The sequence below is a fragment of the Cnephaeus nilssonii genome (assembly GCF_951640355.1).
Source record: "Cnephaeus nilssonii genome assembly, chromosome: 7".
NCBI classification, from domain to species: Eukaryota; Metazoa; Chordata; class Mammalia; order Chiroptera; family Vespertilionidae; genus Cnephaeus; species Cnephaeus nilssonii.
Window position 1 is genome coordinate 4,122,824 of NC_137078.1, and position 26,810 is coordinate 4,149,633.

Genomic DNA, 26,810 nt, shown 5'->3' on the forward strand with positions numbered 1-26,810 from the left:
TTTTATTTAGCAATATGTGCCCTATTAGAAATTAAAACTGAGAAATTTAACGTAATTATTACTTAAAAAAAATAACCAACATATTACATCAACAATATTTTTAATGAAAAATAATATTTCCAAACAAAAAATAGTGAAGAGTGGTATGTTTTGGTTTTTTGAATCTCTTGAATATTTTACCCTGTCTTGTTCCTGTTCTTAGGAGAAATGGTTTTAGTATTTGACCATTGAGTATGGTGTTGGCTATAGATTTGTCATATAAGGATTTTATTATTTTGAGGTATGATCTCTATATCCCCACATTGCTGAGAGTTTTTATCAAAAAAGGGTGTTTGAGGAAGAACCAAGATGGCAGCATAGGTAAACGCCTGTACTCGCTGCGTCCCACAACCACATCAAAAGTACAACTAAAATACAGAACAACTATCATCCAGAACCCCCAGAAAGCTGGCTGAGTGGAAGTACTACAGCTAGAGAAGTAAAGAAGAAAGCACACTGAGACTGGTAGGAGGTGTGGAGGCACTGAACGGGCTGGTCCAGCAGCCAGGTGTGCCACTTTTTTAATTGGGAGGGAGATCGCCTCTTTGGAGGCCACCTGGAGGAGTGAGGGGTCCCATCCCTACACCAGCCCCCCAGCCTAGGCTCCCAGAGCTGGAAAAAGAAGTCCCTAGGGGCAGTAAGAACTACGGACTGTAAAAACCAGTGCGGATTGGGGCTGAGTGACACACAGGCTGCTGGAGACCCAGCTGCTCCTCTTAAAAGGCCAGCACCACGAACTGAACTTACAAGCTCCTGCTTGCTCTGACCTGCAGTGCCAGGTGAGGTTCTGGGGGACCCAGACACATAAGGGGAGAAACTGGACTGTCTGGCATCTGGGCAGGAACTCGGGAGTGGCTTTCTTCCAGATGGAGGTGCTCACAGCGGTCATTGTTCCTGTGCTGGGACCTCCCCAGTGGAGGGCTAACTGGCAGCCATTTCTGTTTATACCACTCTAGTGATTCCCTGAGACCCCACCCCACCCAATTTACAACCCCACCAGAGCTGTGTGCAGCGGCTTTTGCATATGAATGGCCTGTCCTTTCTCAGGCTAAAAATCTGTCAAATAAGCTGCAGCTGGAACAGGGAGTCCCAAAGCTATCAATAAAAGGTCCAAGACCCGGCACCAGCACCAGCCTGCCTTGCTTCACAGCTGGGCCTCATCTGGGCACTTCCAAACCCAATACAAGGAGGAGGAATCTGCAGATCTCTCTGTAGCTCCTGCTGGATGGCCCCAGGCAGTGGCTGACTCTGCACCTCCCTGGAGACCCAAGAGCCAGTGTACCCAGTGGTCAGTGTGAGACCGTACCAGATTACAACTCTTCACATCCATAAGTGACACGCTCAAGGGGAGGACTCAGTGAGCACCAAAGCCCCACTGAAGCAAGTCCTGCCCCATAAGGGTGTCTCCTGCACAGCAGCTCTCCCCCTATAGTTGCAGCTGGTCCCCACAGCCAAATGGCCTGGAGGTCAATTCCTCCCAGTGACACCAACAGCAATCAAGGCTCAACTACGACAAAACTGTGCACACAGCCCACAAAGAGGTGCACCAAGAGTGTCCACCTCAGGTAACTGGGGAGGCTCAGCCACTGGGCCCTGTAGGACACCTGCTACACAAGGCCACTCTATCAACTGAAGAAGACTTAGCAGCTACCCAGTACATAGAAACAAACACAGGAAAGCAGCCAAAATGCAGAGATAAAGAAACATGTCACAAATGAAAGAAATGGAAGAAAGCAAACTACTGGATATACATTTCAAAACCACAGTTAAAAGGTTACTCAAGAATCTTCTAGCCGAAACCGGTTTGGCTCAGTGGATAGAGCGTCGGCCTGCGGACTGAAGGGTCCCAGGTTCGATTCCGGTCAAGGGCATGTACATTGGTTGCGGGCACATCCCCTGTGGGGGGTGTGCAGGAGGCAGCTGGTCGATGTTTCTCTCTCATCGATGTTTCTAGCTCTCTATCCCTTCTCCCTTCCTCTCTGTTAAAAATCAATAATATATATATATATATATATATATATATATATATATATATATATTTTTTTTTTTTTTTTTAAAAGAATCTTCTAGAAACCTCCAAGGAACTTAGTGAGACCTTCAAGGATCTTAGTGAGAATGCCAAAAAAATGGGTAAGGACCAGTCAGAAATTAAGCATATAACTGACTGAAATAAAGAATAATATACAGGGATTCAATGATAGACTAGAGCAGTGATGGCGAACCTATGACACGCGTGTCAGCACTGACACGTGTAGCCATTTCTGATGACACATGGCTGCATGCTGAGGATGAAACATTTGCTGCTCTTGAGGATGAAACATTTGCGACTAGAATCTTGGAGTTAGTTTTTTCCTCAAAGTGACACACTACCCGAGTTATGCTCAGTTTTTTGGCGAAGTTTGACACACCAAGCTCAAAAGGTTGCCCATCACTGGACTAGAGGATCCTGAGAATCAAATCAATGATTTGAAATACATGGAAGCAAAAAACATCCAACCAGAAGAGCAAAAAGAAAAAAGAATCCAAAAATATGTAGATAGTGTAAGGAACCTGTGGGACAACTTCAAGAGTACCAACATCCAAATAATGGGGGTGCCAGAAGTAGAGAGAGAGCAAGATACTGAAAACCTATTTGAAGAAATAATGACATAAAACTTCCCCTACCTGGTCAAAGAAATAGACTTACAAGTACAGGAAGCACAGAGAACCCCAAACAAGGAATCCAAAGAGGTCCACACCAAGACACATCATAATTCAAATGCCAAGGGCAAAAGACAAAGAGAGAATCTTAAAAGCAGCAAGAGAAAAACAGTTTCCTACAAGGGAGTACCCATACGACTGTCAGCTGATTTCTCAACAGAAACTATGCAGACCAGAGGGGAGGGCAAGAAATATTCAAAGTGATGAATAGCAAGAATCTACAACCAAGATTACCCAGCAAAGCTGTCATTTAGAATTGAAGGTCAGATAAAGAGCTTCACAGACAAGAAAAAGCTAAAGGAGTTCATCACCACCAAACCAGTATTATATGAAATGCTGAAAGGTATTCTTTAAGAAGAGGAGGAAGAAGAAAAAGGTAAAGATAAAAAAATATGAAGAACAAAATCACAACAAATACATATCTATCAATTGAATCTAAAAATCAAATGAATAAAAAATCTGATGAATAAACTGGTGAATGGAATAGAATCACGGGTATGGAAATGGAACAGACTGATGATTCTCAGAGGGAAGGGAGTGTGGAGGGGTGCAGGAAGAGATTAGACAAAGATCTTATATGCATATATGCATTACCTGTGGACACAGACAATAGGATGGCGAGGACCTGGGGTGGGGTGGGAACCAGGTGGAGGGGACCTATGGGGGGAAAATCCCCTCTGAACCAGTCTGGACCAGGGCTTTTGTTTATTGGAAGTTTTTTGATTACTGCTTCAATTTCATCGGTAGTTATTAGTCTATTCCAGTGGTCGGCAAACTCATTAGTCAACAGAGCCAAATATCAACAGTACAACAATTGAAATTTCTTTTGAGAGCCAAATTTTTAAAACTTAATCTTCTTCTAACGCCACTTCTTCAAAATAGACTCGCCCAGGCTGTGGTATTTTGTGGAAGAGCCACACTCAAGGGGCCAAAGAGCCGCATGTGGCTCGCGAGCCACGGTTTGCCAACTACTGGTCTATTCAGTTTTACTGATTCTTCCTCATTGAGTTTTTGAAGATTGTATTTTTCTAAAAATATGTCCATTTCATCTAGGTTGTCCAGTTTGTTGGAATAGAGTTGTTTGTAGTATTTTTTTTTTTTACAATCCTTTGTATTTCTGTGGGGTTAGTTGTTACTTCACCGCTTTCATTTCTAATTTTGTTTATTTGCGTTCTTTTGCTTTGTTTCTTGGTGAGCCTGGCTAGACATTCATCAATCTTGTTTATCCTTTCCAAGAACCAGCTCTTGGTTTTATTGATCTTTTGGGGGGGGGGTTTGGTCATTTATTTCCACTCTGATCTTTATTATTTCCTTCCTTCTACTTACTCTGGGCTTTTCTTGTTGCTCTTTTTCTAGTTTTTTAAGTTGTAAGGTTAGATAATTTATTACCAGTTTTTCTTGTTTTTTTTTTGAGGTAGGCCTGTAGTACTATGAACTTCCCTCTCAGGACTGCTTTTACTGTGTCCCATAGATTTTTGGATTGTTGTGTTTTCATTTTCTTTTGTTTCCAGAATGTTTTTTATTTCTTCTTTGATCTCTTTGGTAACCCATTCATGGTTTAATAGTATGCTCTTTATCCTCCAAGTGTTTGGATTTTTTTGATTGTTTTTATTATGGTTTATTTCTAATATTATGCCATTATGATCTGAGAAGATGCTTGATATAATTTCAATCTTCTTGAATTTGTAGAGACTTAAACTGTGTCTTAATATGTGATCTATTTATGAAAATGTTCCATGTGCACTTGAGAAGAATGTATATTCCATAGTTTTGGGTTGAAATGTTCTGAAGATGTATGTCAGTTTATTCCATCTGATCTAGTGAGTTGTTTCAGATTGTTATTCCTTTGCTTGATTCTCACACATGTTGGTGAATTTCCCATCCAGCTGTTTGAGCATCCTTGTAACTATTACTCTGAATTTTTTCTTTGACAAATTGCTTGCCTCAATTTCATTTATTTTTCTGTTGATTCCTCCTTTACTTTCATAAACGTGTTGTTTCTATGTCTCCTCATTTTTGCTGTTCCTTTGTAATTGTGTGTATGTATTAGATCAGACAGGTATGCCTTTTTTGAAGGCATACCTGTCTGATCTAATACATACACACAATTTTTTGAATTGGTCTTATGTAGTAGATGTTTTGTGGGGCCCATTGGTGCAGTTTCTCAGGTCTCCTGGGCTGGGTGTTTAGGGAGGCCCCCTACTTGAGATATTTGGTTTCTTCCAATGTAGTTGGGTTTTGATTGTTATTGTCCCTTCTGTGGATGGAGTCTCCTCTCAGGGTATCTGATTATGTGGCTTGCTTTCTACTACTTTGTGCCAGCCATTGTGGAGGTGGTGACTGGACAGCACAAAACACAACACGACAAAAAACAACACAGATGTAACTGAATCCAAATGTACACAAGACACCTATAATCCCAATAAAAGTGACCTCCAGAGAAAGAGAATTAGGAAAGAGAAAAGAGAGCAAAAATTATATTCAGAAATGGAAGAAAAACAAAAAATACACAACAAAAACAAACAGAACAAAACCAAAAAAAAAAAAAAGAAAAAGAAAAAAGAATATGGGGAGAAAACACAACACAACAAACAAACCAAAAAGCACAGACAAAAGACACTCAGAAGGGGACAGAATCTGTAAGAGGCAGAGCTTAAATTGAGAAAATAAAGTTAAGGAATTGGATGAATAGGGGAAGTCCACAGTTTAGAAAAGAGGAGAGAGGAAGAGAATGAGTGGACAAGAAAAAATATTAATTTTTTAAATTATTGTGGTTTTTTTTTTAAAAGGAGAATAGAGGAGAGAACAGATAGGCTTGAATTTAGGAAGTGAAATGAATTTATAAATTAGGAGGAGAAAAGAGCAAGAGAGGAGAGGAAAAAAGAATTGAGTAGCAAAGAAAAAGAAAGAAAAGAGAAGGAGAAATGGAGTAAAAGCTGGGAAGAGGAAGTTAGATATATGAATAAGTCAACAGAGACTATAATAATAACACATCCATAAAATAGATAAAGAAGATAAATTTTACTAGTAAAAAATGATTGAAAAGAAAGGAAAGCGAATAACTAAAACGGGGAAAGGAGAAGAAAAACAGGATGAAAAAGGAGAGGCGAGGAAGAAAAAGGTGAAAAAAAGTAAAAAAAACCCTGAATAAATAAATATATAAATAAAATGAAACTAAAAAAGTGAAGTGTCATTCACTTCAGGCGAATTTTAATGTCCCATGGAAGGACCCCATTCTTCTGTTCTGTCTGCCTACTCTGGGCTTCCTGTTAGGTAGTTAGGTGCTGACCACTGTCAGACACTGCCTTTTGGCTTTTCGCACCCTGTTGGAAGTTCCAAGTGATCCACCGCTCCTCTGCTTGTGTCTGTCATTACAGGCTTTGGCTACAAGCAGGCTAGACCAATCTGCCCGCTTTGCCTGTCTGCCAGCTGCCAATATTAATCACTAACAGGGCTTTAGGAGGATGTGGTTCTGTTTGGCTTTCTGGGAATCAGATGGATGTTTTTTCCCTGACCCAGAGGTACTCCTCTGTGAGTGTCCCAAAATATTTCTCTGGTCTTGTTTATTCAGAGATCCTTGTATGGAGGAGACCAGTGGGGTTGGCTGGCAACCTGAAGTTTTTATCAGTCTTGTTCCCAGAATAGCAGGGTGGACCTCTTCCAATCCAGTCCCTCAGGGCTCTTCGGGCCTATTCAGACCCATAAACTTTGCCTCTGCCTTTGTTTCCTCTGTAGGGCTCTAAATGCAGGCAGGGTGTGGCAGGCTGTATTACCTGCCTTGAGACTACTGAGAGGGGCTAGCTTTTCAGGGGAAAAATGGCCACTTAGGTTTGGAAGCTTTAAAAATGTCCCAAATCCTGAGTCCTGGCCAAGCCTCCTTGCCCTGCTTCCCTCCCCAGCATTTCCTCAGGCACCTCAAGTCTGTGCCTCTCATCCTGTGCCGAAGCCTTGAGTGATTGTTTACAATTGAAAAGTTCTCTGTTCTGGTTTTAGTGAATAAAAGCAAAGACAAAAGAAAAGAAAAGAACCACAAAAATGCAGGTTTCTCTCCTGACACCGCGCTGCTCAGGCTGCCTCAGCCTTTCGTGGCTGTGGTCTTAGGCCCAGATTCCCTGGCCGTGCACAGCCCTGTGGCTTTTCCTTTCCACAGTTGAATGATACACCTTTCGCCAAGGGACTCGGCTTTGGTGCAAAGCAGCTTCCTCTTCCACTGGACTGTTGGCCTTCTCCAGCATTGATCCCCGTTCACCATTCTCCAGGCTTCCTCTGTCCTTCCTTATTGTAAATTGTTTCCTCAGCTGTGTCTAATTTGTTAATTCAAGGTGGATATTCTCTGATTTAGTTGCTTTACCACTTTGGCTCTGGGAAGAGGTGAAGGACACATCTGCCTATTTGGCCACCATTTTTTAATTACATCTTAGTTTTTCATCCTGATGATTTTTTGTCTGTATTTTCTTTTAGAAGGTTTAAATTTTTTATTTTTAACTTTTAGATTTTTGATCCATTCCCAGTTAATTTTGTGTATCCTGTGAGGTAGTTTGAGGATGATTTTTCTGCATATGACTAGCCAGTTGTTTCAGGAACATTTATTCAAAAGATTGTCCTTTTCCTATTTAATTGACTTGGTACTTTTATAAAAAATCAACTGACCAGAGAGATTAAAAATGATGGCGCATGCCCTAGCTGGTTTGGCTCAGTGGATAGAGCATTGCCCTGCAGACTGAAGGGTCCCAGGTTTGATTCCAGCCAAGGGCACATGCCTGGGTTGTGGGCTCGATCCCCAGTAGGGGGCGTGCAGGAGGCAGCCAATCAATGATTCTCTCTCATTGATGTTTCTCTCTCTCTCCCTCTCCCTTCCTCTCTGAAATCAATAAAAATACATTAAAAAAAATGATGGTGGAGTAAGTGGATGCTGCATAGACATTCTTCCAGGAACAAACAGGAATGACAACTAAAATACAGAAAAACTTTCTGAATAATCAACAGAAGACTTGCTGGAGAGAAGCCTAATACCCGTGGACCAAAAGCGGAGACCGCATAGAGACTGATAGGAAGGGCAGAGGCACGAAAGGGCTGGCCGGGTGATCACAGTCAGCAGCTGAAGTTCCAGAGAGATATCTCTGCTGTCAGGGGTTGCCACTGAGAACTCTGGTATCAAATCCCCAAGTTGGGCCCCCCAGCAGAGAGCACCAGAACTGAGAAGGGTACCCACATAACATCTGGGTGTGAAAAGTAGCGGGACTGCTGTCTACCAGGAAGTGACAGCTAAAAATTCAGGCACCCTCTTAAAGGGCCAATGCACAAAATTTCCTATGCAGCCACCCACCTTATGTTCCAGCAGAGGGAGGGCAGAATGGACTGGAGCTGTGTGAGCAGAAGCCAGGACTGGGGACTCGGGTTAGAGCTCAGAAGGTAGACACCCCCAGTTTCCTGTGCTGAGTCATTCCCTCACCCAGTGGAGGACATCTTTCCCACACAAACATTTGCTCTACAGGAGGCCTTGCCTGGGGGAAGACAGTGGGCCCACCCTATTGTAAAACACCTTGCCCCAGGGTGTGGAGTTCCTGAGGCCATTTAAGAGACTAAAACTTAAAATTAGCCTCTGGGCAGAAGCAACTGCCCCACCCTGTTGAAGAAAACTTGCCACACCTGTGGATGATTGCCTGAGGGAAATTCAAGTGGTAATCTTATTGGTCTCTAGGCAAAGGTGGACTCTAGAGGCTTTGAGTTTTTGCCAGAACTAATAACGCAGAAACAGTATTTGATATTGTCCTGAACTAGAGGTTGAGAGGCATAGCAGATCTACCTAATACATAGTCGCTAACCCAAATAGGCAGCCAAGATGAGGACAAACAACCCCCAAATGTAAAAACAACAGAGTTCTCCAAAAGAAGACATAAATGAAGTGGAGATAAGAAAGTACCTGAAACAAAATTCAGAGTAATGATGGTAAAGATGCTCAGCAGCATGAGAAAAGATATAGTAACTGAAAACAGAAGTAAAGAATGACATAGCACAAATAAAGAACACATTCGAAGGAATACATAGCAGATTGGGGAAAGCTGAGGATCAGATCAGTGAATTAGAAGACAGGGTTGGAAAAAGTCACTCAATCAGAGATCCAAAAAGAAAAAAACAATTAAAAAACAGGGGGACAGATTAAGGGAGCTGTGGGACAACGTGAAACAACAATATTCAAATCAGGTGTGCTAGAAAAGGCAGCAAGGGAGAAAATGATACAGAATGTGTTTGAGGAAATAATGGCAGAAAGCTTTCCTAACCTGGTGAAGGAAAAAGTCACACAAGTTCAGGAGGCACAGAGAGTCCCAAGCAAGAAGAACTGAAACAGGCCCACGTCCAGACACATCATAATTAAATTGTCTAAAGTTAAAGACAAAGAATCTTAAAGGCAGCAGGAGAAAAGCAAACTGTTACCTAAAAAGGACCTCCCATAAGGCTGACACCTGATTTTTTTTAGAAACTCTACAGCCCAGAAGGGAATGGCATGGAATACTGGAAAGCAAGGATCTGAAAGCAAGATTACTATATCCAGCAAGGCTGCCATTCAAAATAGTCAAATAAAGAGCTTCCTGGGCAAAAACAAAAACAAACAAACAAACAAAAAAACTAAAGAGTACATCACGAACAAGCCTGCCTTATAAGAAATGCTAAAGGGACTGCAACCAGAGAGAGAAACCTAGAAATACAGAATTAAAATGGCAATAAATAAGTACCTATCAATAACAACGCTGAATGTAAATGGATTAAATGCTCCCATGAAAAAGCATAGGGTAAAAAAAAAAATGCATAGGGTAGCTGAATGGATAGAAAAACATGACCCAACTATATGCTGTGTACAAGAGACCCACCTCAGAATTAAAGACACACATAGGATGAGAGTGAAGGGATGGGAAAAAAAAAAGTTTCTATACAAATGGAATAGAAGAAAAAGTTGGAGTATTAATACTCATATTGACAAAAATAGACCTTAAAATGCAGATCATGCCCTAACCAGTTTGGCTCAGTGGATAGAGCGTCAGCCTGCAGACTCAAGGGTCCCAGGTTCAATTCCGGTCAAGGGCATGTACCTTGGTTGTGGGCACATACCCAGTAGGGAGTGTGCAGGAGGCAGCTGATCGATGTTTCTCTCTCATTGATGTTTCTAGCTCTCTATCCCTCTCCCTTCCTCTCTGTAAAAAATCAATAAAATAAAATTTTAAAAAATGCAGATCATTACAAGAGACAACAAAGGCCTTTACATAATACTAAAGGGATCAATCCAACAAGAGGATATAACCTTGGTACCCAATATAGGAACACTTAAATATATAAAACAACTTCTAGAGTACTTTAACAGATTTGACAACAATACAGTCATAGTAAGGGAGTTTAACACCCTCCTGACTTCACTGGATAGAGCTTCCTGACAAAAGCATAAGAAGGAAACCGTGACTTTAAAGGACACACCGGATCAGATGGATTTAATTGACATTTATAGAATATTTAACCCCAACGCAGCAGAATGTACATTCTTCTCAAGTGCACATGGATTGTTCACAAAGATAGACCACATGTTAGGACACAAAACAAGTCTCTACAAGTTCAAAAAGGTTGAAATTATATCAGCATTTTTTTCAAATCACAGTTGAATGAAATTAGAAATCAACTACAGTAAAAATGCCAAAAACATTCACACACATGGAGGCTAAATAGCATATTAAACAATGAAAGGGTTTCCATTGAGATTAAGAAATAAATCAAACACTTTGTGGAAAGAAATTAAAATGAACACACAACAACCCCAAATCTCTGGGACACAGCAAAAGCAGTCCTGAGAGGGAATTTCATAGGACTATATGCATACGTCAAAAAACAACAATAAGCTTTTTAACCCTACAACTTAAAGAACTAGAAATAGAACAACAAGAAAAGCCCAGAGTAAATAGAAGGAAGGAAATGATAGAGATTAGAGCAAAAATAAATAACATAAAGACTAAAAAAAAAATAAAATCAGTGAAACAAAGAGCTGGTTCTTTGAAAGCATAAACAAAATTGATGAGCCATTAGCCAGACTCATCAAGAAACAAAGAGAATAGGACCCACATAAATAAAATCAGAAACAAAAGTGGTGAAGTAACCACTGACACCAAAGAAATATAAAGGATTGTAAGAGAATACTATGAACAACTATATGCCAAGAAGGTGGACAATGTGGATGAAATGGACAAATTCCTAGAAAAATACAATCTCCCCAAATTGAATCAGGAAAATCAGAAAACTTGAATATAGCCATAACAACTGATGAAATAAAAGCAGTAATAAAAAACTCTTGGCAAACAAAAGCCCATGTCCAGACGGCTTCACAAGGGAGTTTTACCAAACATTTAAAGAAGAGCTAACACCTATACTCCTCAAAATATTCCAAAAAATCGAAGAGGAAGGAACACTTCCTATGAAGCCAGCATTACCCCAATTCCAAAACCAGGTAAAGAAACCACAAAGAAAGAGAAATACAGGCCAGTGTCCCTGATGAACATAGATGCTAAAATCCTCAACAAAATATTAGCAAGTCAGATCCAGCAATATATTAGATCATATATCATCCCCAAGTGGGATTTATTCCAGGGATGCAAGGCTGGTACAATAGTCCTAAATTAACAAATGTGACACATCGCATAAAAAAATGGAAAGACAAAAGTCATATGATGTTATCAATAGACATAGAAAAGTCAATGGGTGTTGGGTTTTGTCAACCCATTGATTGGGTCTAAACTGACAGGCAGACATCCCCGAAAGATCTCAGACTGCAAGAGGGCTCAGGACAGGCTGATGGACCCCACCCCAGTGAACGGATTTCATGCACCAGGCCTCTAACCTTATACAATAAAGAGGTAATATGCAAATTGACCATCTCGCCAACACACAAGATGGCCGCCCCCATGTGGTCAAAGATAGCTGCCCCCATGTGGACACAAAATGGCCGCCACAAGATTGCCAACAGGGGAGGGCAGTTGTGGGCGATCAGGCCAGCAGGGGAGGGCAGTTAGGGGTGACTGGGCCAGCAGGTGAGAGCAGTTGGGGGCGACCAGGCCTGCAGGGGAGGGCAGTTGGGGGTGACCAGGCCTGCAGGGGAGGGCAGTTGGCAGGGACAAGGCCTGCAGGGGAGGGCAGTTGGGGGGTCCATGCCTGCAGGGGAGGGCAGTTAGGGGCGACCAGGTCGGCAGAGCAGGGCAGTTAGGGGCAATCGGACCAGCAGGGAAGCGGTTAGGTGTTGATCAGGCTGGCAGGGGAGTGATTAGGGCATGATTAGGCTGGCCGGCAGAAGATGTTAGGGGCAATCAGGCAGGCAGGCAGGTGATCAGTTGGGAGCCAGCAGTCCTGGATTGTGAGAGGGATGTCCCAGATGGGAGAGGGTGCAGGCTGGGTTGTGGGACATACACACACCCATGCACGAATTTCGTGCACTGGGCCTCTAGTATGAAAATAAAAAGCTTCTGCATAGCAAAAGAATCCATCAACAAAATGAGAAGGGAACCCACTGTATGGGAGAATTTATTTGGCAATAATACATCTGATAAGGGGTTAATATCCAAAATGTATAAGGATCGCATACAAATTAAAAAGAAGACAAACAATCCAATTAAAAAATGGGTAAAGGACCTAAGTAGACACTTTTCCAAAGAGGATATACAGATGACCAAGAGACATATGAAAAAATGCTCAAAGTCACTGATCATCAGAGAAATGCAAATTAAAATAACAATGAGGTATCACTTCATACCTGTCAGAATGGCTACTATCAACAAACCAACAAAAGACAGGTGCTGGTGAGGATGTTGAGCAAAGGGAACCCTTGTGCACTGCTGATGGAAATGCAGTCTGGTGCAGCCATTATGGAAAACAGTATGGAGTTTCCTCAAAAATTAACAATGGAACTGCCATTTGACCCAGTGATCCCCATTCTAGGAATATATCCTAAGAAACCTGAAGCACCAATCAGAAAGAATGTATGCACCCCTATGTTCAGACCAGCACAATTTACAATAGCGAAGACCTGGAAACAGCCCAAGTGCCCATCAGTAGATGAGTGGATAAAAAAGCTGTGGTACATTTATACCATACAATACTATGCAAGTAGTAAAAAAGAAGAGTCACTTACCCTTTGAGACAGTATGAGAGACCTGAAAAGTATCATGCTAAAGTGAATTAAGTCAGTCAGAGAAAGACAAGTATCACATGTTCGCACTCATATGTGCAATCTAAGTAACAAAATAAACATAAACGGAATGGATCTAGAGACTTGGAAGCATGGAACAGAGTGCGGAATCTCAGAGGGAAGGCAGCAAGGGGGCGTTGGAGGGATGTAATCAACCAAAGGCCTTGTATGCGTATATGCATAACCATGGACACAGGAAATGGAGTACTGAAGGCCAGGGGCGGGGCGTGTTGGAAGTGGTCATTGGCAGGGAAAAGGGGACATATGTAATACTTTTAATAATGAAGAGTGATTATATATAAAAGGCTAATATGTTAAGTGTCACTCTGACCAGTCACTATGATGCGCACTGACCACCATGAGGCAGACTCTCAGTGCAGGAGCTGCCGTGACATGCACTGGCCATTTGCACAACGGACCTGGCGCCCACAAACCAACACTCGGATTCCCCCAAGTGGGATGCAGGCCCTGCCTCCAGAGCGACAGCCCATCAAATCGCAGCTGACGCTGCCGAGACCCCATGTGGCGCCCAGCCCAGCAACAGTCGCTGTGGGCACCAGGTAATGACGTCACATAGCAAGGCCCAGCTTCCTCTCCCTAGCGACTAGCCTCCTTGGAGTTTCTTCAGCTCAGGAACATGACTTGCTTTATAGCCAGGTGCAAACGTCTGTGAAGCATTTTCCCGTGCCTCATCTCACTTGATCCTCACAGAAGTCCTGCAGTAGGTAGATAGGAGACTCTGTGGAATCCTATTTTCTTTTCATTGGCTGGAAAACGGAGATTTATAAAGTTTAGATACTTGACCCAACTGAAAAGAAATAAGAAATGGTGGGCCTTGAAAATGACTTCAGGTTTTCTCACTGCGCAGAATATTGTCAAACACTGCTGCAGTTAAACGTTTTACCCTTTGTTCTCGCTGCATGATGTACAATAATAATATGCTTATGTTGATATTTCCTGCTGTGTTGCTGACAATTACCTTAAAGAGAAGTTGGGGTGCTTCACTGGGCTGGAAAAAGTTTAACTGCATCAGAAAGCAGGTCTAATTAAACAAGTTTATTCTATTTCTGTAAAAGGCTAAGTTGACTTGCACATGCGTGATACATATAAAGCTCTCGCTGGCACCAATCGCATGCGTGTGTTTCCATCTGTCGTTGATTGTGAATTTGGTTGACAGTTCTGAGAAAGGGCGAATGGCTGATATTAAAATATTTCTTCTAATTAACTTCCTTTCGATGTGCATGAATCCATGCACCAGGCCACTAGTCTATATATATAAAAAGGCAGCTACCGTAACAGCCATAACGACCTAACAACCAGTCGCTATGATGCCCACTGTGACCAGCGAACCGGCCCAATCAGGGTGTGGGGCTGATGGCCCCTTCCCCCTGCCGGCCCGCCCCTGATCAGACTCTCCCACCCCGATCAAGAGCAGGGTCTGCCAGCCAAATGCCACCTCCCTTTCTCCCCCAGCCGGCCCACCCCTGATCGCATCCCCCCCACCCCAATAGGGGGCGGGGCTACCTGGCAAACCTCCTGAAGCCCCGCCCCCTGGCTGGCCACACTCCTGATGGGCCCCCACCACCCTGATCAGCCGCAACCCCTCCCACTGGCCAGGCCTGCCCCTGATCACCACCCCACCTCAATAGGGGGTGTGGCTGGATGGCCACCCTCTTGCAGCCCCTCCCCCTGGCCAGCCATGCCCCCGATGGGCCCCAGCACCTTGATTGGCTGCAGCCCCTCCCCCTGGCCAGCCCCACCCCTGATCACTACCCCACCTCAATAGGGGTTGTGGCTGGCTGGCCAATCTGCAGCCCTTCCCCCAGCAGGCTACGCCCCTGATGGGCCCCCATCATCCTGACCAGCCCAAAGCCCCTCCCCTAGCTGGCCCCACCCCTGATCAGGGGCAGAGCTGGCCAGCCAACCACCCATGGCCCCTCCCCCAAGCCACTGGCCCCCAATCGGCACCCCCCACCTACCCCATTTGAGGGCGGGGCCAGCCGGCCCACAGCCCCTCCCCATGGCCGGCCCTGCCCCCAATCAGCCGCCCAACCCCAATCGGGGGCAGGGCCTGCTGGCCAATTGCCTACAGCCCCTTCCCCCAGCCAGCCTGGCCCTGATCAGAGGCACTGATCGGGCTCTGACCCTGGTAGGCCGGCCGGTCAACCTCCCATCATCTCCTCCTCCCGACTGGCCCAGCCCCGATCCGCCCTGATTGGGACCGGGCCAGCCGGACCCCACCTGTGCATGAATTTGTGCACTGGGCCTCTAGTAATTAAACAAATAAGTAAATAAATAAAGCAAACCTGGATCACTCTGAGGACAATGCTTTCCTAGAAGCCCTCTGTAGTTAAAAAAAAAAAAGGAAATCAACTGACCAGAGGGTTCATGGAAGATAGTGGAGTAGGGTGCACCAGAAATCTGTCTTTTCACCTAGGCAACAGTTGCACCGATAGAATCTGTGTGATGTAACAGACAGATTTTTGTAGCTCTGGATTTTATTGAAGGCTTTCAACTTCAGGGGAAGGTGTGGAAAGTAACTTGCAATTAACTTGGATAGATTTTTAGCTCTGAGCATAGTAGCAGCTACTCAACCCCTGCACCAGCCATGAGGCAGGCAGCTGTGAACTTATTCCTGCAACAGCTTCTACATAGCTTGTGGGAGCCAGAGTAACCAGAAAGGACCTTGTCCATCAAATATTGGGCATCTGTGCTCTGATTGCTACTTCTGATTACAGAGGTATAGACAGAGGCCATTGTCTTTGCACCCACCCCATTGTTGCGAGCCCATGCCCAACAGCTGAAATAATTTCCAGTGTATTTAAGAGAATGCTCCTCGTGCCCTGGCTGGGTGGTTAGGTTGGTCAGAGCATTGTCCCTGAAACAAAAAAGGTTTCAGGTTCGATTCCTGGCCCAGGCACATAACTAGGTTTTGGGTTCAATCCCAGGTCTCTCCCCTCCTCCCCCCCCCCCCCCCCCCCGCCACTTTTGGGAGCTAGATTGAAGACTAGGACATTCAAAAGCAACCACATATATGGGGGATATTAGGAGATCAGCTCACATTCCCAGGGAAAGACACAGTCTTAGAAAAGATATGAGAAAATTTTAAATTTATACCTCAGGTTGATCCTTGGCATAGCTCACAACAATTAAAAACAACAAAATACAACCAAAATCTTTAAGAAAACAAAACCCAGCACATGGAGCTATACCAAACTTAAATGCTCTGTATAAATGCTTCTGCACAGCAAAGGAAACAGTTAGCAAAATGATATGGCAAGTTACAGAATGGGTGAAAATATATCAGTAAGGGGTGAATATCCAAAATGTATAAAGAACTCATTATAAATCAGGAAAATGCAAAAAATAAAACAACAAAAAACACCACAACAAAAACAAAAAACAAAAAAACAAAAATAAAACATAAAACAACAACACATCTGTTAGAATGGCGAGTATCATCAAGAAGACAGAAGATAACAAGTGTTGGAAAGGATATGGAGAAAAAGGAAGCCTTGTACACAATTGTTGGGAACATAATTGGTGCAGCCACTGTGGAAAACAGTATGGAGGTTCCTGAAAAAATTTTAATAGAAATACTGTCCAGCCGGCATGGCTCAATGGTTTAGCATCGACCTATGAACCAGGAGGTCGTAGCTCAGTTCTTAGTCAGGGCATATGCCTGGGTTGTGGGCTCAGTGGAGGGCATGCAGGATGCAGCTGATCAATGATTCTCTCTCATCATTGATGTTTCTATCTCTCTTTCTCTCCTCCTCTGCCTTTCTCTCTGAAATCAATAAAAATATATTTAAAAAAAAGAAATACCATAAGATCCAGCAATTCCACTCTTGCATTTATACCCAAAGGAAATGAAAGCAGGATATCAAAGAGGTATGTGCACTCTGTGTTTATTGCATAATAACTAAGACGTGGAAACAACTTAAGTGCCTGTCAACATATGAATTGAATAGAAGATGTGGTGTTTTATTTGTGTGTGTGTGTTGGGGGGGGGGGTTGTAGATAGCATATAATTGGGTCATGGTTTTGTATCCATTCTGCTAACCCTATGCCTTTTGATTGGAACATTTAATCCACTTACATTTAAGGTTATTATTGATAGACTGGGGGCCCAGTGTACAAATTCGTGCACCTTGAAAGGAACTGTGGGCCGTGAGGCTGCGGTAGGCACAGGGGCAGGTCTTGGCCCATCCTCCATGCCCCCACCTGGCCCCTTCTGCTGTGGTCCCCTGTCTGCTAGCAGCCCCGTTCCCACTGCCGCTTCTCCCACACACTGACAGTGCTGGCCCCGCTTGCACCTGCTGAGCAGCGCTGAGCGATTGAGGCTGGCGCCAGCAGCGGATGCAAGCAGAGCCAGTGCTGTCAGCAGGTGTGAGCGACGGCTGCTGCCCCGATCGCCCCTCAGGAGCAGGGGGAGGTGGAGAAGCCCTCAGGGGCGATTGGGGCCGGCAGCCGCTGCTTGCACCTGCTGATGGCACCAAGTGATCAGGACTGGTGCTGGGCACCGGCAGCGGGTGCGAGTGGCTGCTCTGGCACCGGCTGCAGGTGCGAGTGGGGCTGGCACCAGCAGCAGGTGCAAGTGCCAAGCAGGATTGCAGGGCGTGGGAGCAAAGAATTTTTAGTAACCACCAGAGGCTCGCCCCAGTGACAGTGACCAGTGCCCCGCCTTGGTCTGGCAACCCTGCTCACCTGCTCCACCATCCCGCCAAGGTCAATGCCTGCTATGTTCCTCACACGCCCCCTGGTGGTCAGCGCACGTCATAGCGACCGTTTGTTCAGTTGTTTCGGTTCCGCAGTTCGGTCTATTTGCATATTAGCCTTTTATTATTATTATTATTATTATTATTATTATTATTATTTTAATATTTTATTGATTTTTTACAGAGAGGAAGGGAGAGGGATAGAGAGTTAGAAACATCGATGAGAGAGAAACATCGATCAGCTGCCTCTTGCACACCCCCTACTGGGGATGTACCCACAACCAAGGTACATGCCCTTGACCGGAATCGAACCTGGGACCCTTGAGTCTGCAGGCTGACGCTCTATCCACTGAGCCAAACCGGTTAGGGCATTAGCTTTTTATTATATAGGATACTTATTTATGCCCTTTTAATTCTATATGCCTATGTTTCCCTATTTTTTCTTCTCATTACAGCATTCCCTTTAGCATTTCTTGTAATGATGGCTTGGTTGTGATAAACTCCTTTAGCCTTTGTTTGTCTGGGAAGCTCTTTATTTGACTGTCTATTTTGAATGATAGCCTTGCTGGATATAGTAATCTTGGTTTCAGATCCTTGCTTTTCATTACCTTGAGTGTTTCATGCCATTCCCTTCTGGCCTGAAGAGTTTCTGATGAGAAATCAGATGACAGCTTTATGGGAGCTCCTTTGTAGGCAACACATTGCTTTTCTCTTGCTGCCTTTAAGATTCTTTGTCTTTAATTTTTGTAATTTTAATTATGATGTGTCTAGGTGTGCGCCTGTTTGGGTTCTTCTTGCTTGGGACTCTCTGTACCTCCTGAACTTGGGTGACTTTTTCCTTTACCAGGTTAGGGAAGTTTATTGCCATTGTTTCTTCAAACTTGTTCTCTATCCCTTGCTCACTTGATTCCCCTTCTTGGAAACCTATTATGTGAATACTAGAGGCCCGGTGCACAAAATTCGTGCATGGGGGGGGTGTCCCTCAGCCCAGCCTGCACCCTCTCCAATCTGGGACCCCTCAAAGGATGTCCAACTGCCCGTTTAGGCCCGATGGTCGGGCCTAAACGGGCAGTCGGACATCTCTCTCACAATCTAGGACTGCTGGCTCCCAACTGCTTGCCTGCCTGCCAGCTTGATCACCCCCTAACCACTCCCCTGCCAGCCTGATAGATGCCTAACTGCTCCCCTGCTGGCCCGATTGCCCCCAACTGCCCTCCCCTGCAGGCCTGGTCACCCCCAACTGCCCTCTCCTGCTGGACCTGTCACCCCTAACTTCCCTCCCTTGCCAGCCTGATCACCCCTAACTTCCCTCCCCTGCCGGCCTGGTCACCCCTAACTGCCCTCCCCTGCCAGCCTGGTCACCCCTAACTACCCTCCCCTGCTGGTCTGGTCACCCCCAACTGTCCTTCCCTGCAGGCCTGGTCACCCCCAACTGCCCTCCCCTGCAGGCCTGGTTGCCCCCAACTGCCCTCCGCTGCCGGCCTGGTTGCCCCAAATTGCCCTCCCCTGCAGGCCTGGTCTCCCCCAACTGCCCCCCCCCCCCTGCTGGCCTGGTCCCCCCCAACTGCCCTCCCCTGCAGGCCTGGTTGCCCCCTAACTGCCCTCCCTTGCAGGCCTGGTCCTTCCCAACTGCCCTCCCCTGCTGGCGTGATTGCCCACAACTGCCCTCCCTTGCAGGCCTGGTCCCTCCCAACTGCCCTACCCTGCTGGCCATCTTGTGGAGGCCATCTTGTGTCCACCTGGGGGCGGCCATTTGTGTATTGGAGTGATGGTCAATTTGCATATTGCCTCTTTATCCTATAGGATTGTTATACATTTTATGTTGTCCCACACCTCCCTTAAACTATCCTCCTGTTTTTTTAATTGTTTTTGTTGTTGTTTTTGGTTTTCTTAGTGAGTGATTTTTTTCTAACCTGTCTTCTAATTCACTGATCTGATCCTCAGCTTCTCCTAATCTGATGTGTATTTTTTAATGAATTTTTATTGATTTCAGAGAGGGAGAGGGAGAGATAGTAACATCAATGATGAGAGAGAATCCTTGGTTGGCTGCCTCCTGCACGCCGCCCCACCCCCCACCCCCACCACCACCACTGGGGATTAAGCATGCAACCTGGGCATGTGTCCTTGACCAGAATCGAACCCGGGACCCTATAGTCCACAGGCCAGTGCTTTATGCACTGAGCCAAACTGGCTAGGGCCTTTCCACTGTTTTCTTTATTTGTGCTATGTCATTCTTTATTTCCGACTGTTCTTTTTTCATGTCTTTTCTCATGCCGTCGAGCATCTTTACCATCATTACTCTGAACTCTATATCAGATAAATTTTTTATCTTCATTTCATTTATCTCTTCTTCTGGAGAATTCTTTTGTTCTTTCATTTGGGATGTTGTTTGCTTGTCTCCCCATTTTGCCTGCCTTTTTGTGTTTGTGTTCATGGATTAGGTAGATCTGCTACAATTCCCAATCTTTAGTATAGGATAATGTCAGACGCTGTTTCTGAGTATACTGTTTGGGGCTATCAGCAATTCACAACTTGTGGCTCCCTCTGCTGGGGCTCGATGCCTTTGGAAAAGCCAAGATTCATTAGGATCTGCTTTTTCTAGTCCAGGTTCAGAAGGAGATCAGGCAAAGACCCAAAGCCTCCAGAGATCCACCACTGCCTGAATTTGATTGGCCTTAGCCTATATGGACCACAGAGTGGGTCGAGAGTTCTTCCAGCAGGGTGTGGCGACTGCCTTTTCCCCAGGTCAAAACAGCCGGGGTAAAAGGTATATAGCAGAAGGATGTGCTCTGCAGCATGAGGAAATCACTCAGCCCAGGAAGCCATGGTGGCTGCCCACCGAGCTCCACCCCCAGTCCCCAAGCCTAGACTCTCCTCACAGCTCCAGTCCACTCTGCCCTCCCTCTGCTGGAGCCCAAGGGAGTGGCTGCACTTGAAACTTTGTGCCTTGGCCCTTTAAGAGGGCACCTGCATTTCTATCCATCTCTGGCTGGCAGACAGCAACCCTGCTGCTTTTCACAGCAGGTGTTAATGTGGGCACCTTTCTCAGTTCTGGTGCTCTGGACTGGGGAGCCCAGCTTGGGGTTTAGACCCCAGAGTTCTCAGTGGGAACTCTGCAGCTGAGATATCCCCCTGGACCTTCAGCTGCTGTCTTTGGGAGCCCAGCCACCCCTTTCACATCTTCACACTTCCTGCTGGTCTCTATCCTTAGTTATCAGGGTTCTCTCCAGCTAGTCTTTTTTTTTTTTTTTTTTTTTTTTTTTACTCTTTACTCATCATTTTAATACTGCTGCCACTATAACGGATTAAAATCTGTACACACAACGTGGAAAACGCCCCCAAATGCAATGGTTTCAGCAAAAGAACGTCCTGACTAAGGATTTTTACAATTAACATTGCTTCAATAAAAACAATGGCAAATGGCTTTGGCACCACGTTTACAAAGTAAAAGCATGCACTGTTAATACACTTTAGATGTTTCCCAACCGAAAAAAAGGCCACAGGAGATGAAAAACAAGGGGCATCGTTTACAAAACTCCCTCTGACTGAGACAGACAAGCAAGGATCAGACGGTCAATTTAGTAGGGACGTAGCAGCAAAGTCACTGGTTCTGTTAAAAATTTAGCAATTTGCATTTGATTGGCAGTTGCCCTGGGTATGTCTATATCCAAGAAGTTAACATTATCATACTACAGAAGCATTTATTTAGTAATTTGGTAATCAGCATAAACCCGGTTAACCCTCAACCCTAAGCTTTAAAAAAAAAGAGAGCTAGACAGAACTCTCCACTGTAATTACCATTTAGAAATCATTATGGTACTTTCAACAGAATAGTAACACACGTTTCATCCAAAAAAGCCATAATTATAGTCCCAATAACTGAAGAATTACACAAGTACAGAAATATTATATTCTGACCATACCAAGAGTTAAAAAAGAGTTCCTACTAAGAGGAATATTTCCAAGATGATCTGCTCATATCTTGTGCATAGTTAAGACTGTGTGTGTTTTAATAAAGATTCTTTTGCAAATAATGAAATAAAATTTTGTATTCTTGATGGGAAAAAATAAAATACACCTTAAAAAATAAACTACTGATGGTCTGTTAACAAGGAAAAAAAGAAGCTACATATTGAAGTTCTGCAATGCAGCACCTCGACTTCACACCTGCCCTAACATTTGAGATTTTGAAATCCAAGTGATGTCTTGATTCTTACTTTACGGCTGTCCAATTCCATGTGTGACTTGAGCATCTCGTGTCAGTTAAGAGTCCCGAATTCAGAAGGTTGTGCTCAAGAGCGCTGGAGTTCTGCATGCTGCCGCCATCCCTGGTCCCGGTCATGCTCGCTGCTGCGCAGTGAGACAGCAGGAGAGGTCTGGTCTCAGCACTCCACATGTGATAACTTTTGTTCACGGCCCCTCGCTTCAGTGAAGCCCACACTCCTTCAGCTTGTGCTTGATGATGACGTCGGTGACGGCGTCGAACACAAACTGCACGTTCTCGGTGTCGGTGGCGCAGGTGAAGTGGGTGTAGGTCTCTGGTGTCGTCAGACCGGCCCTGGATGTAACAGCTGCCTCTGCGTATGTGGTGGAACCCGTGTATTCTGGGCAGCAGAGAGTTAACGGACTCCTCTTTATTTTTTCCTCAAAAAGATCTTTCTTGTTGAGGAAGAGGATGTAAACCATTTGTTGTCACAAATGCTGTAAAGAGTTTCATGCATTCGGTTCATCTCCTCGTCCTCAGCCAGGCCCGGGTCATAGTCACCGAGGGCCGCACAGAGGGTTGCCGTCACTCCTTCCGAACAGGGAGTCCTCTTTTCGCTCTGAGCTGTGGCCGCCCGCATCAAACATCCCGAAGTACAGGCTTTCCACCGTGCCTGGGTCTTCACTCTTGTCCGCAGGGCCTCTTGCTGAGTTGGACTGTGGTTGGTTTGGGTATTCTTTCCAAATCATCTAGGTGATCTGAGGCAGAGTCCGTGAGCTGGTACTCCCGGGATCTGCAGAAGCAAGCCTGCGCCCACCACCTCCCGTAGCCGCCTGACCGCTCCTGCGGCTCTGGGTCGGGGCTCCTTCCCCCGCACTGCCAGCGAGGCAGCACCTGCTCGGCCGCTCCCCGTCCCCTTAGCCGGCCGCGGCTGTGTGGTGGCGGCACCGGGCTGGGTTGTGCCTGCACTCTCCCTCCCAATAGCCGTCCTCATGAACCACTTCATGTTCACAGTGGAGCTTCCCCAGATTCCCCGGCACCGCGGGGCAGCGGCTTCCCTTTCGCCGCTTTCTGCCGTCCTCACGCAAGTTGCGGGCCATCATCGTGCTCCGCTCCACGCCGCCTTGTCCTCGGCGCTCAGCGTGCAGCCCATGGCGGCGGAGGGGACCAGGGCCGGGCTCGCGCCGCACCGCGGACACTGCGGGTCAGACTGCGGGCCGGCCGGCCTGGACGTCTGCGGCCGGGTCAGCTCCTGGGGCGCCCGGAGAAGCCGGACCTCCAGCTAGTCTCCAGTTGATTTCAGCACGGATTTTCTGTATTTTAGTTGTATTTCCAGTTTGGTCCTATTGTGATTTGAGAAGATGCTGGATAGGATTTCAGTCTTCTTGAACTTGTAGCGATTTATTTTGTCCTATCATATGCTTTATCTTTGAGAATACCCCATGTGCAACTTGAGAAGAATGTATATTGTGCTGCTTTGGATGAAATGTTCTGTAAATATCTACTAAATCCATCTAATCTCATGCACCATTTGAGGCTGCTGTGTTCCTGTCGACATTTTTGTCTGGAAGATCTGTCCTGTGAAGCCAGTAAGCCTCTACTGTGGTTGGACAGTGTTGTGGTCGATCTCTCCCTGACATTTCACCAAGTGTGGGTTTTATAGTTAGGTGCTCCTATCTTGAATCCACATGTTTACAAGGTTACATTGTGTTGGATCCATCCCTGTGTCATTATGTAGTGTCTGCTTTGTTTCTTATGATAGCCTTTGTTTGTTGGTTTGTTTGTGGGGGGGTTTGTTTGTTTTATATGTTTTTATTGACTTCAGAGAGGAAGGGAGAGGGAGAGAGAGATAGAAACATCAGTGATAAGAATCGGTGATTGGCAGCCTTCTGCACGCCCCCTACTGGGGACTGAGCCCACAACCTAGGCATGTGCCCTTGACCGGAATCGAACCCACAACCCTTCAGTTCACAGGCCGATGCTCTATCCACTGAGCCAAACCAGCTAGGGCACCCTGTGTGTTTTGATTGGAGCATTTAGTCCCTTTTGGAATTTTTCTTTGGAATCTACCTTTGTTGCTCTGGCCCGTGTGTTCCAGTGGTTAGAGCCTTGGCCTGAGCACCTCCGTTTTGGTTTCGCTCCTCGCCCCCAGTCAGGGTGGGTGTGGGAAGCAACCAGCTGATGTGTTTCTCTCACATCAGTGTTTCTCTCTCTTTTCCCCTCCTTCTCTCTCTTCTACTCTGTCTGAAAAGCAGTAGTAAAAAATCAGGTGAGAATTAACAACAACAAAAAAGAATTTATATTTGTTCATTAGCAAAGGAAATTCACATTTATTTCTTTGACTGCATTTATATCCACAGACTGATAAAGACAGGTGAAAATGGGCTTAGGAATATTTTCTAAACCACAATTGCTAAAATAACTTTTATTAAATAGATGATCTTCAGGTGTTTATCCTCCCCAGGAATATTATCATTTCTAAAATTGGGCATTATCCATGTTAGTGGCCTTTTTTTCCACATTGGTTATAAAATTACATAGGTATCTGTATATTTTACTGTGTGTTCACTACCCCAAGTGAAGTATTCTTCTATTGCCATGTATCCCCCCATTGCCTTCTCTTATCTCCCTTCCCCCGTACTGGCCCCCAGTTTTTGTTTTTTTACTTGTTTTGGCTAACAAACAAAATAGAAACAGATTCATAGACACAGAAAACAGACTGACAGCTGTCAGAGGGATGGGGCTTGGTGTTTTAGGTGAAAAAGGTGAAGAGACTAAGCAAAAAAAAAAAAAAAAGAAATTCACATTTATTAAAGGACTTTTAAGAAGTATAAATAAAATGAAAGAAAAATGTCACACATTGTGTTACAGTTTTTGATGAAGATCAATTTAGTTGGACTTCAGCAAATGTGGGTGTTTTGTTGGGGCTTTCTTAGTAACTTCAGGGTTATTCCCATTAAGTTTAATATATGTAACATGTTAACATTTATTTGCTTTTAAAAACTTTATGTTGAGCCCGGCCAGAGTTGCTCAGTGGTTGAATGTCGACCTATGAACCAGGAGGTCACAGTCCAATTCCCAGTCAGGGCACATGCCCGGGTTGCAGGCTGGATCCCCAGCGGGGGACATGTAGGAGGCAGCTGATCAATGATTCTCATCATTGTTGTTTGTATCTCTCCCTCTCCCTTCTTTGAAATCAATACAAATATATTTTAAAAATAACTTTATGTTGAGATAATTATAGATTCACATGGAATTGTATGAAATAATTCAGAGAATAATTATACCCTTCACCCAATATGTTTCCCTAATGCATAACTTTATATTAATGTATCTTACATAACCAGTATCACAACCAGGAAATTTATATAATACCATCTTATTCAGATTTTACCAGTTTTAAATGTGCTAATTTATATTTGTGTGTGTGTGTGTGTGTGTGTGTGTGTACTTACCCAGTTTTATCATATGTACATTCATGTGACTACCACCGCAGTCATGGTGCAGAAAGCAGTTATATCACAAGGATCCCTCATGCTGTTCTTTTATAGCCATAGCTTTCTTGCCCTCCTTTCCCCCACCCTCTGGCAATTACTAATATTGTCTTCATTTTTATAATTTTGTTATTGTAAGAATGTTATATATTTTTTTATTTTTTAAATATATTTTATTGATTTTTTACAGAGAGGAAGGGAGAGGGATAGAGAGCTAGAAACATTGATAAGAGAGAAACATTGACCAGCTGCCTCCTGCACACCCCCTACTGGGAATGTGCCCGCAACCAATGTACATGCCCTTGACCAGAATCGAACCTGGGACCTTTCAGTCCGCAGACCAAGGCTCTATCCACTGAGCCAAACCGGTTTCGGCGTGTTATATATATTTTTAAAAAATATATATTTTATTGATTTTTTTACAGAGAGGAAGAGAGAGGGATAGAGAGTTAGAAACATCGATGATAGAGAAACATCAATCAGCTGCCTCCTGCACATCCCCTACTGGGGATATGCCCGCAACCAAGATACATGCCCTTGACCGGAATCGAACCTAGGACCTTTCAGTCCGCAGGCTGACGCTCTATCCACTGAGCCAAACCGGTTTCGGCATTAAGAATGTTATATTAATGGACCCATACAATATGTAAACTTTTGGAATTAGCTTTTTTTTTACTCAGCATAATTCTCCTACAAATTGCCCCAATGGTTTATTCCTTTTCATTGCTCAATAATACTCTGTGGATTACCTGTGGATTACCATTTTGCTTACTGTTGAAGTATGTCTAGGTTGTTTTCACTTTGAGGGCTCTTATGAATAAAACTGCTGTGTAGCCCTGGCCGGTTTTGCTCAGTGGTTAGAGTGTAGGCCCATGCACTGAAGGGTTGCAGGTTGAATTCCTGGTCAAGGTTATGTACCTCGGTTATGGCCTCAATCCCCGGTCTCTGCATGATGCATGTGGGAGGCAACCAGTCAATGTGTCTCTCTCATGTTGATGCTTCTCTCTCTTTCTTCCCTCTGTGCCCTCCCTTCCAACTCTGAAAATCAATGGAAAAAATATCCTCGGGTGAGGATTTAAAAAATCAACACAACAAAAAACACCTGCTATGTATATTTGTGTGCAATTTTTTGTGTGGACATGTTTTTATTTCTCTGGAATAAATGCCCAATAGTGCAATTGCTGGGTCCTAAGGTATTTGTATTTAGTTTCTTTGAGAGACAAATTATTTTCAAAACTAGAGGCCCGGTGCACGAAGATTCATGCAAGAATGGGCCTTCCTTCCCCTGGCTGCCGGCATCACCTTCGCTCCAGCCGGAGCCACCTTTCTGCCTTCCCACGCTGCCCATAGGCCCGGAGCGGCTGGGGCGGTGCAGAACGCCTGTGTTGTCGCCATGGCATTCCGCCTGGCTGCTCGGCGCCTGTGTATGCAAATTAACT

The 26,810-nt window shown here is 44.7% G+C and overlaps 1 protein-coding gene across 2 annotated transcripts in view; it reads left to right on the plus strand.

Moving 5' to 3' along the window:
- Positions 1-26,810, plus strand: part of ACAD9 (acyl-CoA dehydrogenase family member 9) — a 78,406-nt gene that overhangs the window by 19,604 nt on the left and 31,992 nt on the right. The window contains exon 1 of one of the 2 annotated variants that reach the window (XM_079777912.1): positions 16,829-16,846. The exons of the other annotated variant lie outside the window; for it this stretch is intronic. The gene's annotated coding sequence lies outside the window, so the exon portion shown is untranslated. Of the gene's footprint in view, positions 1-16,828; positions 16,847-26,810 lie in introns of those variants that run through there. 2 annotated transcript variants of the gene reach the window in all.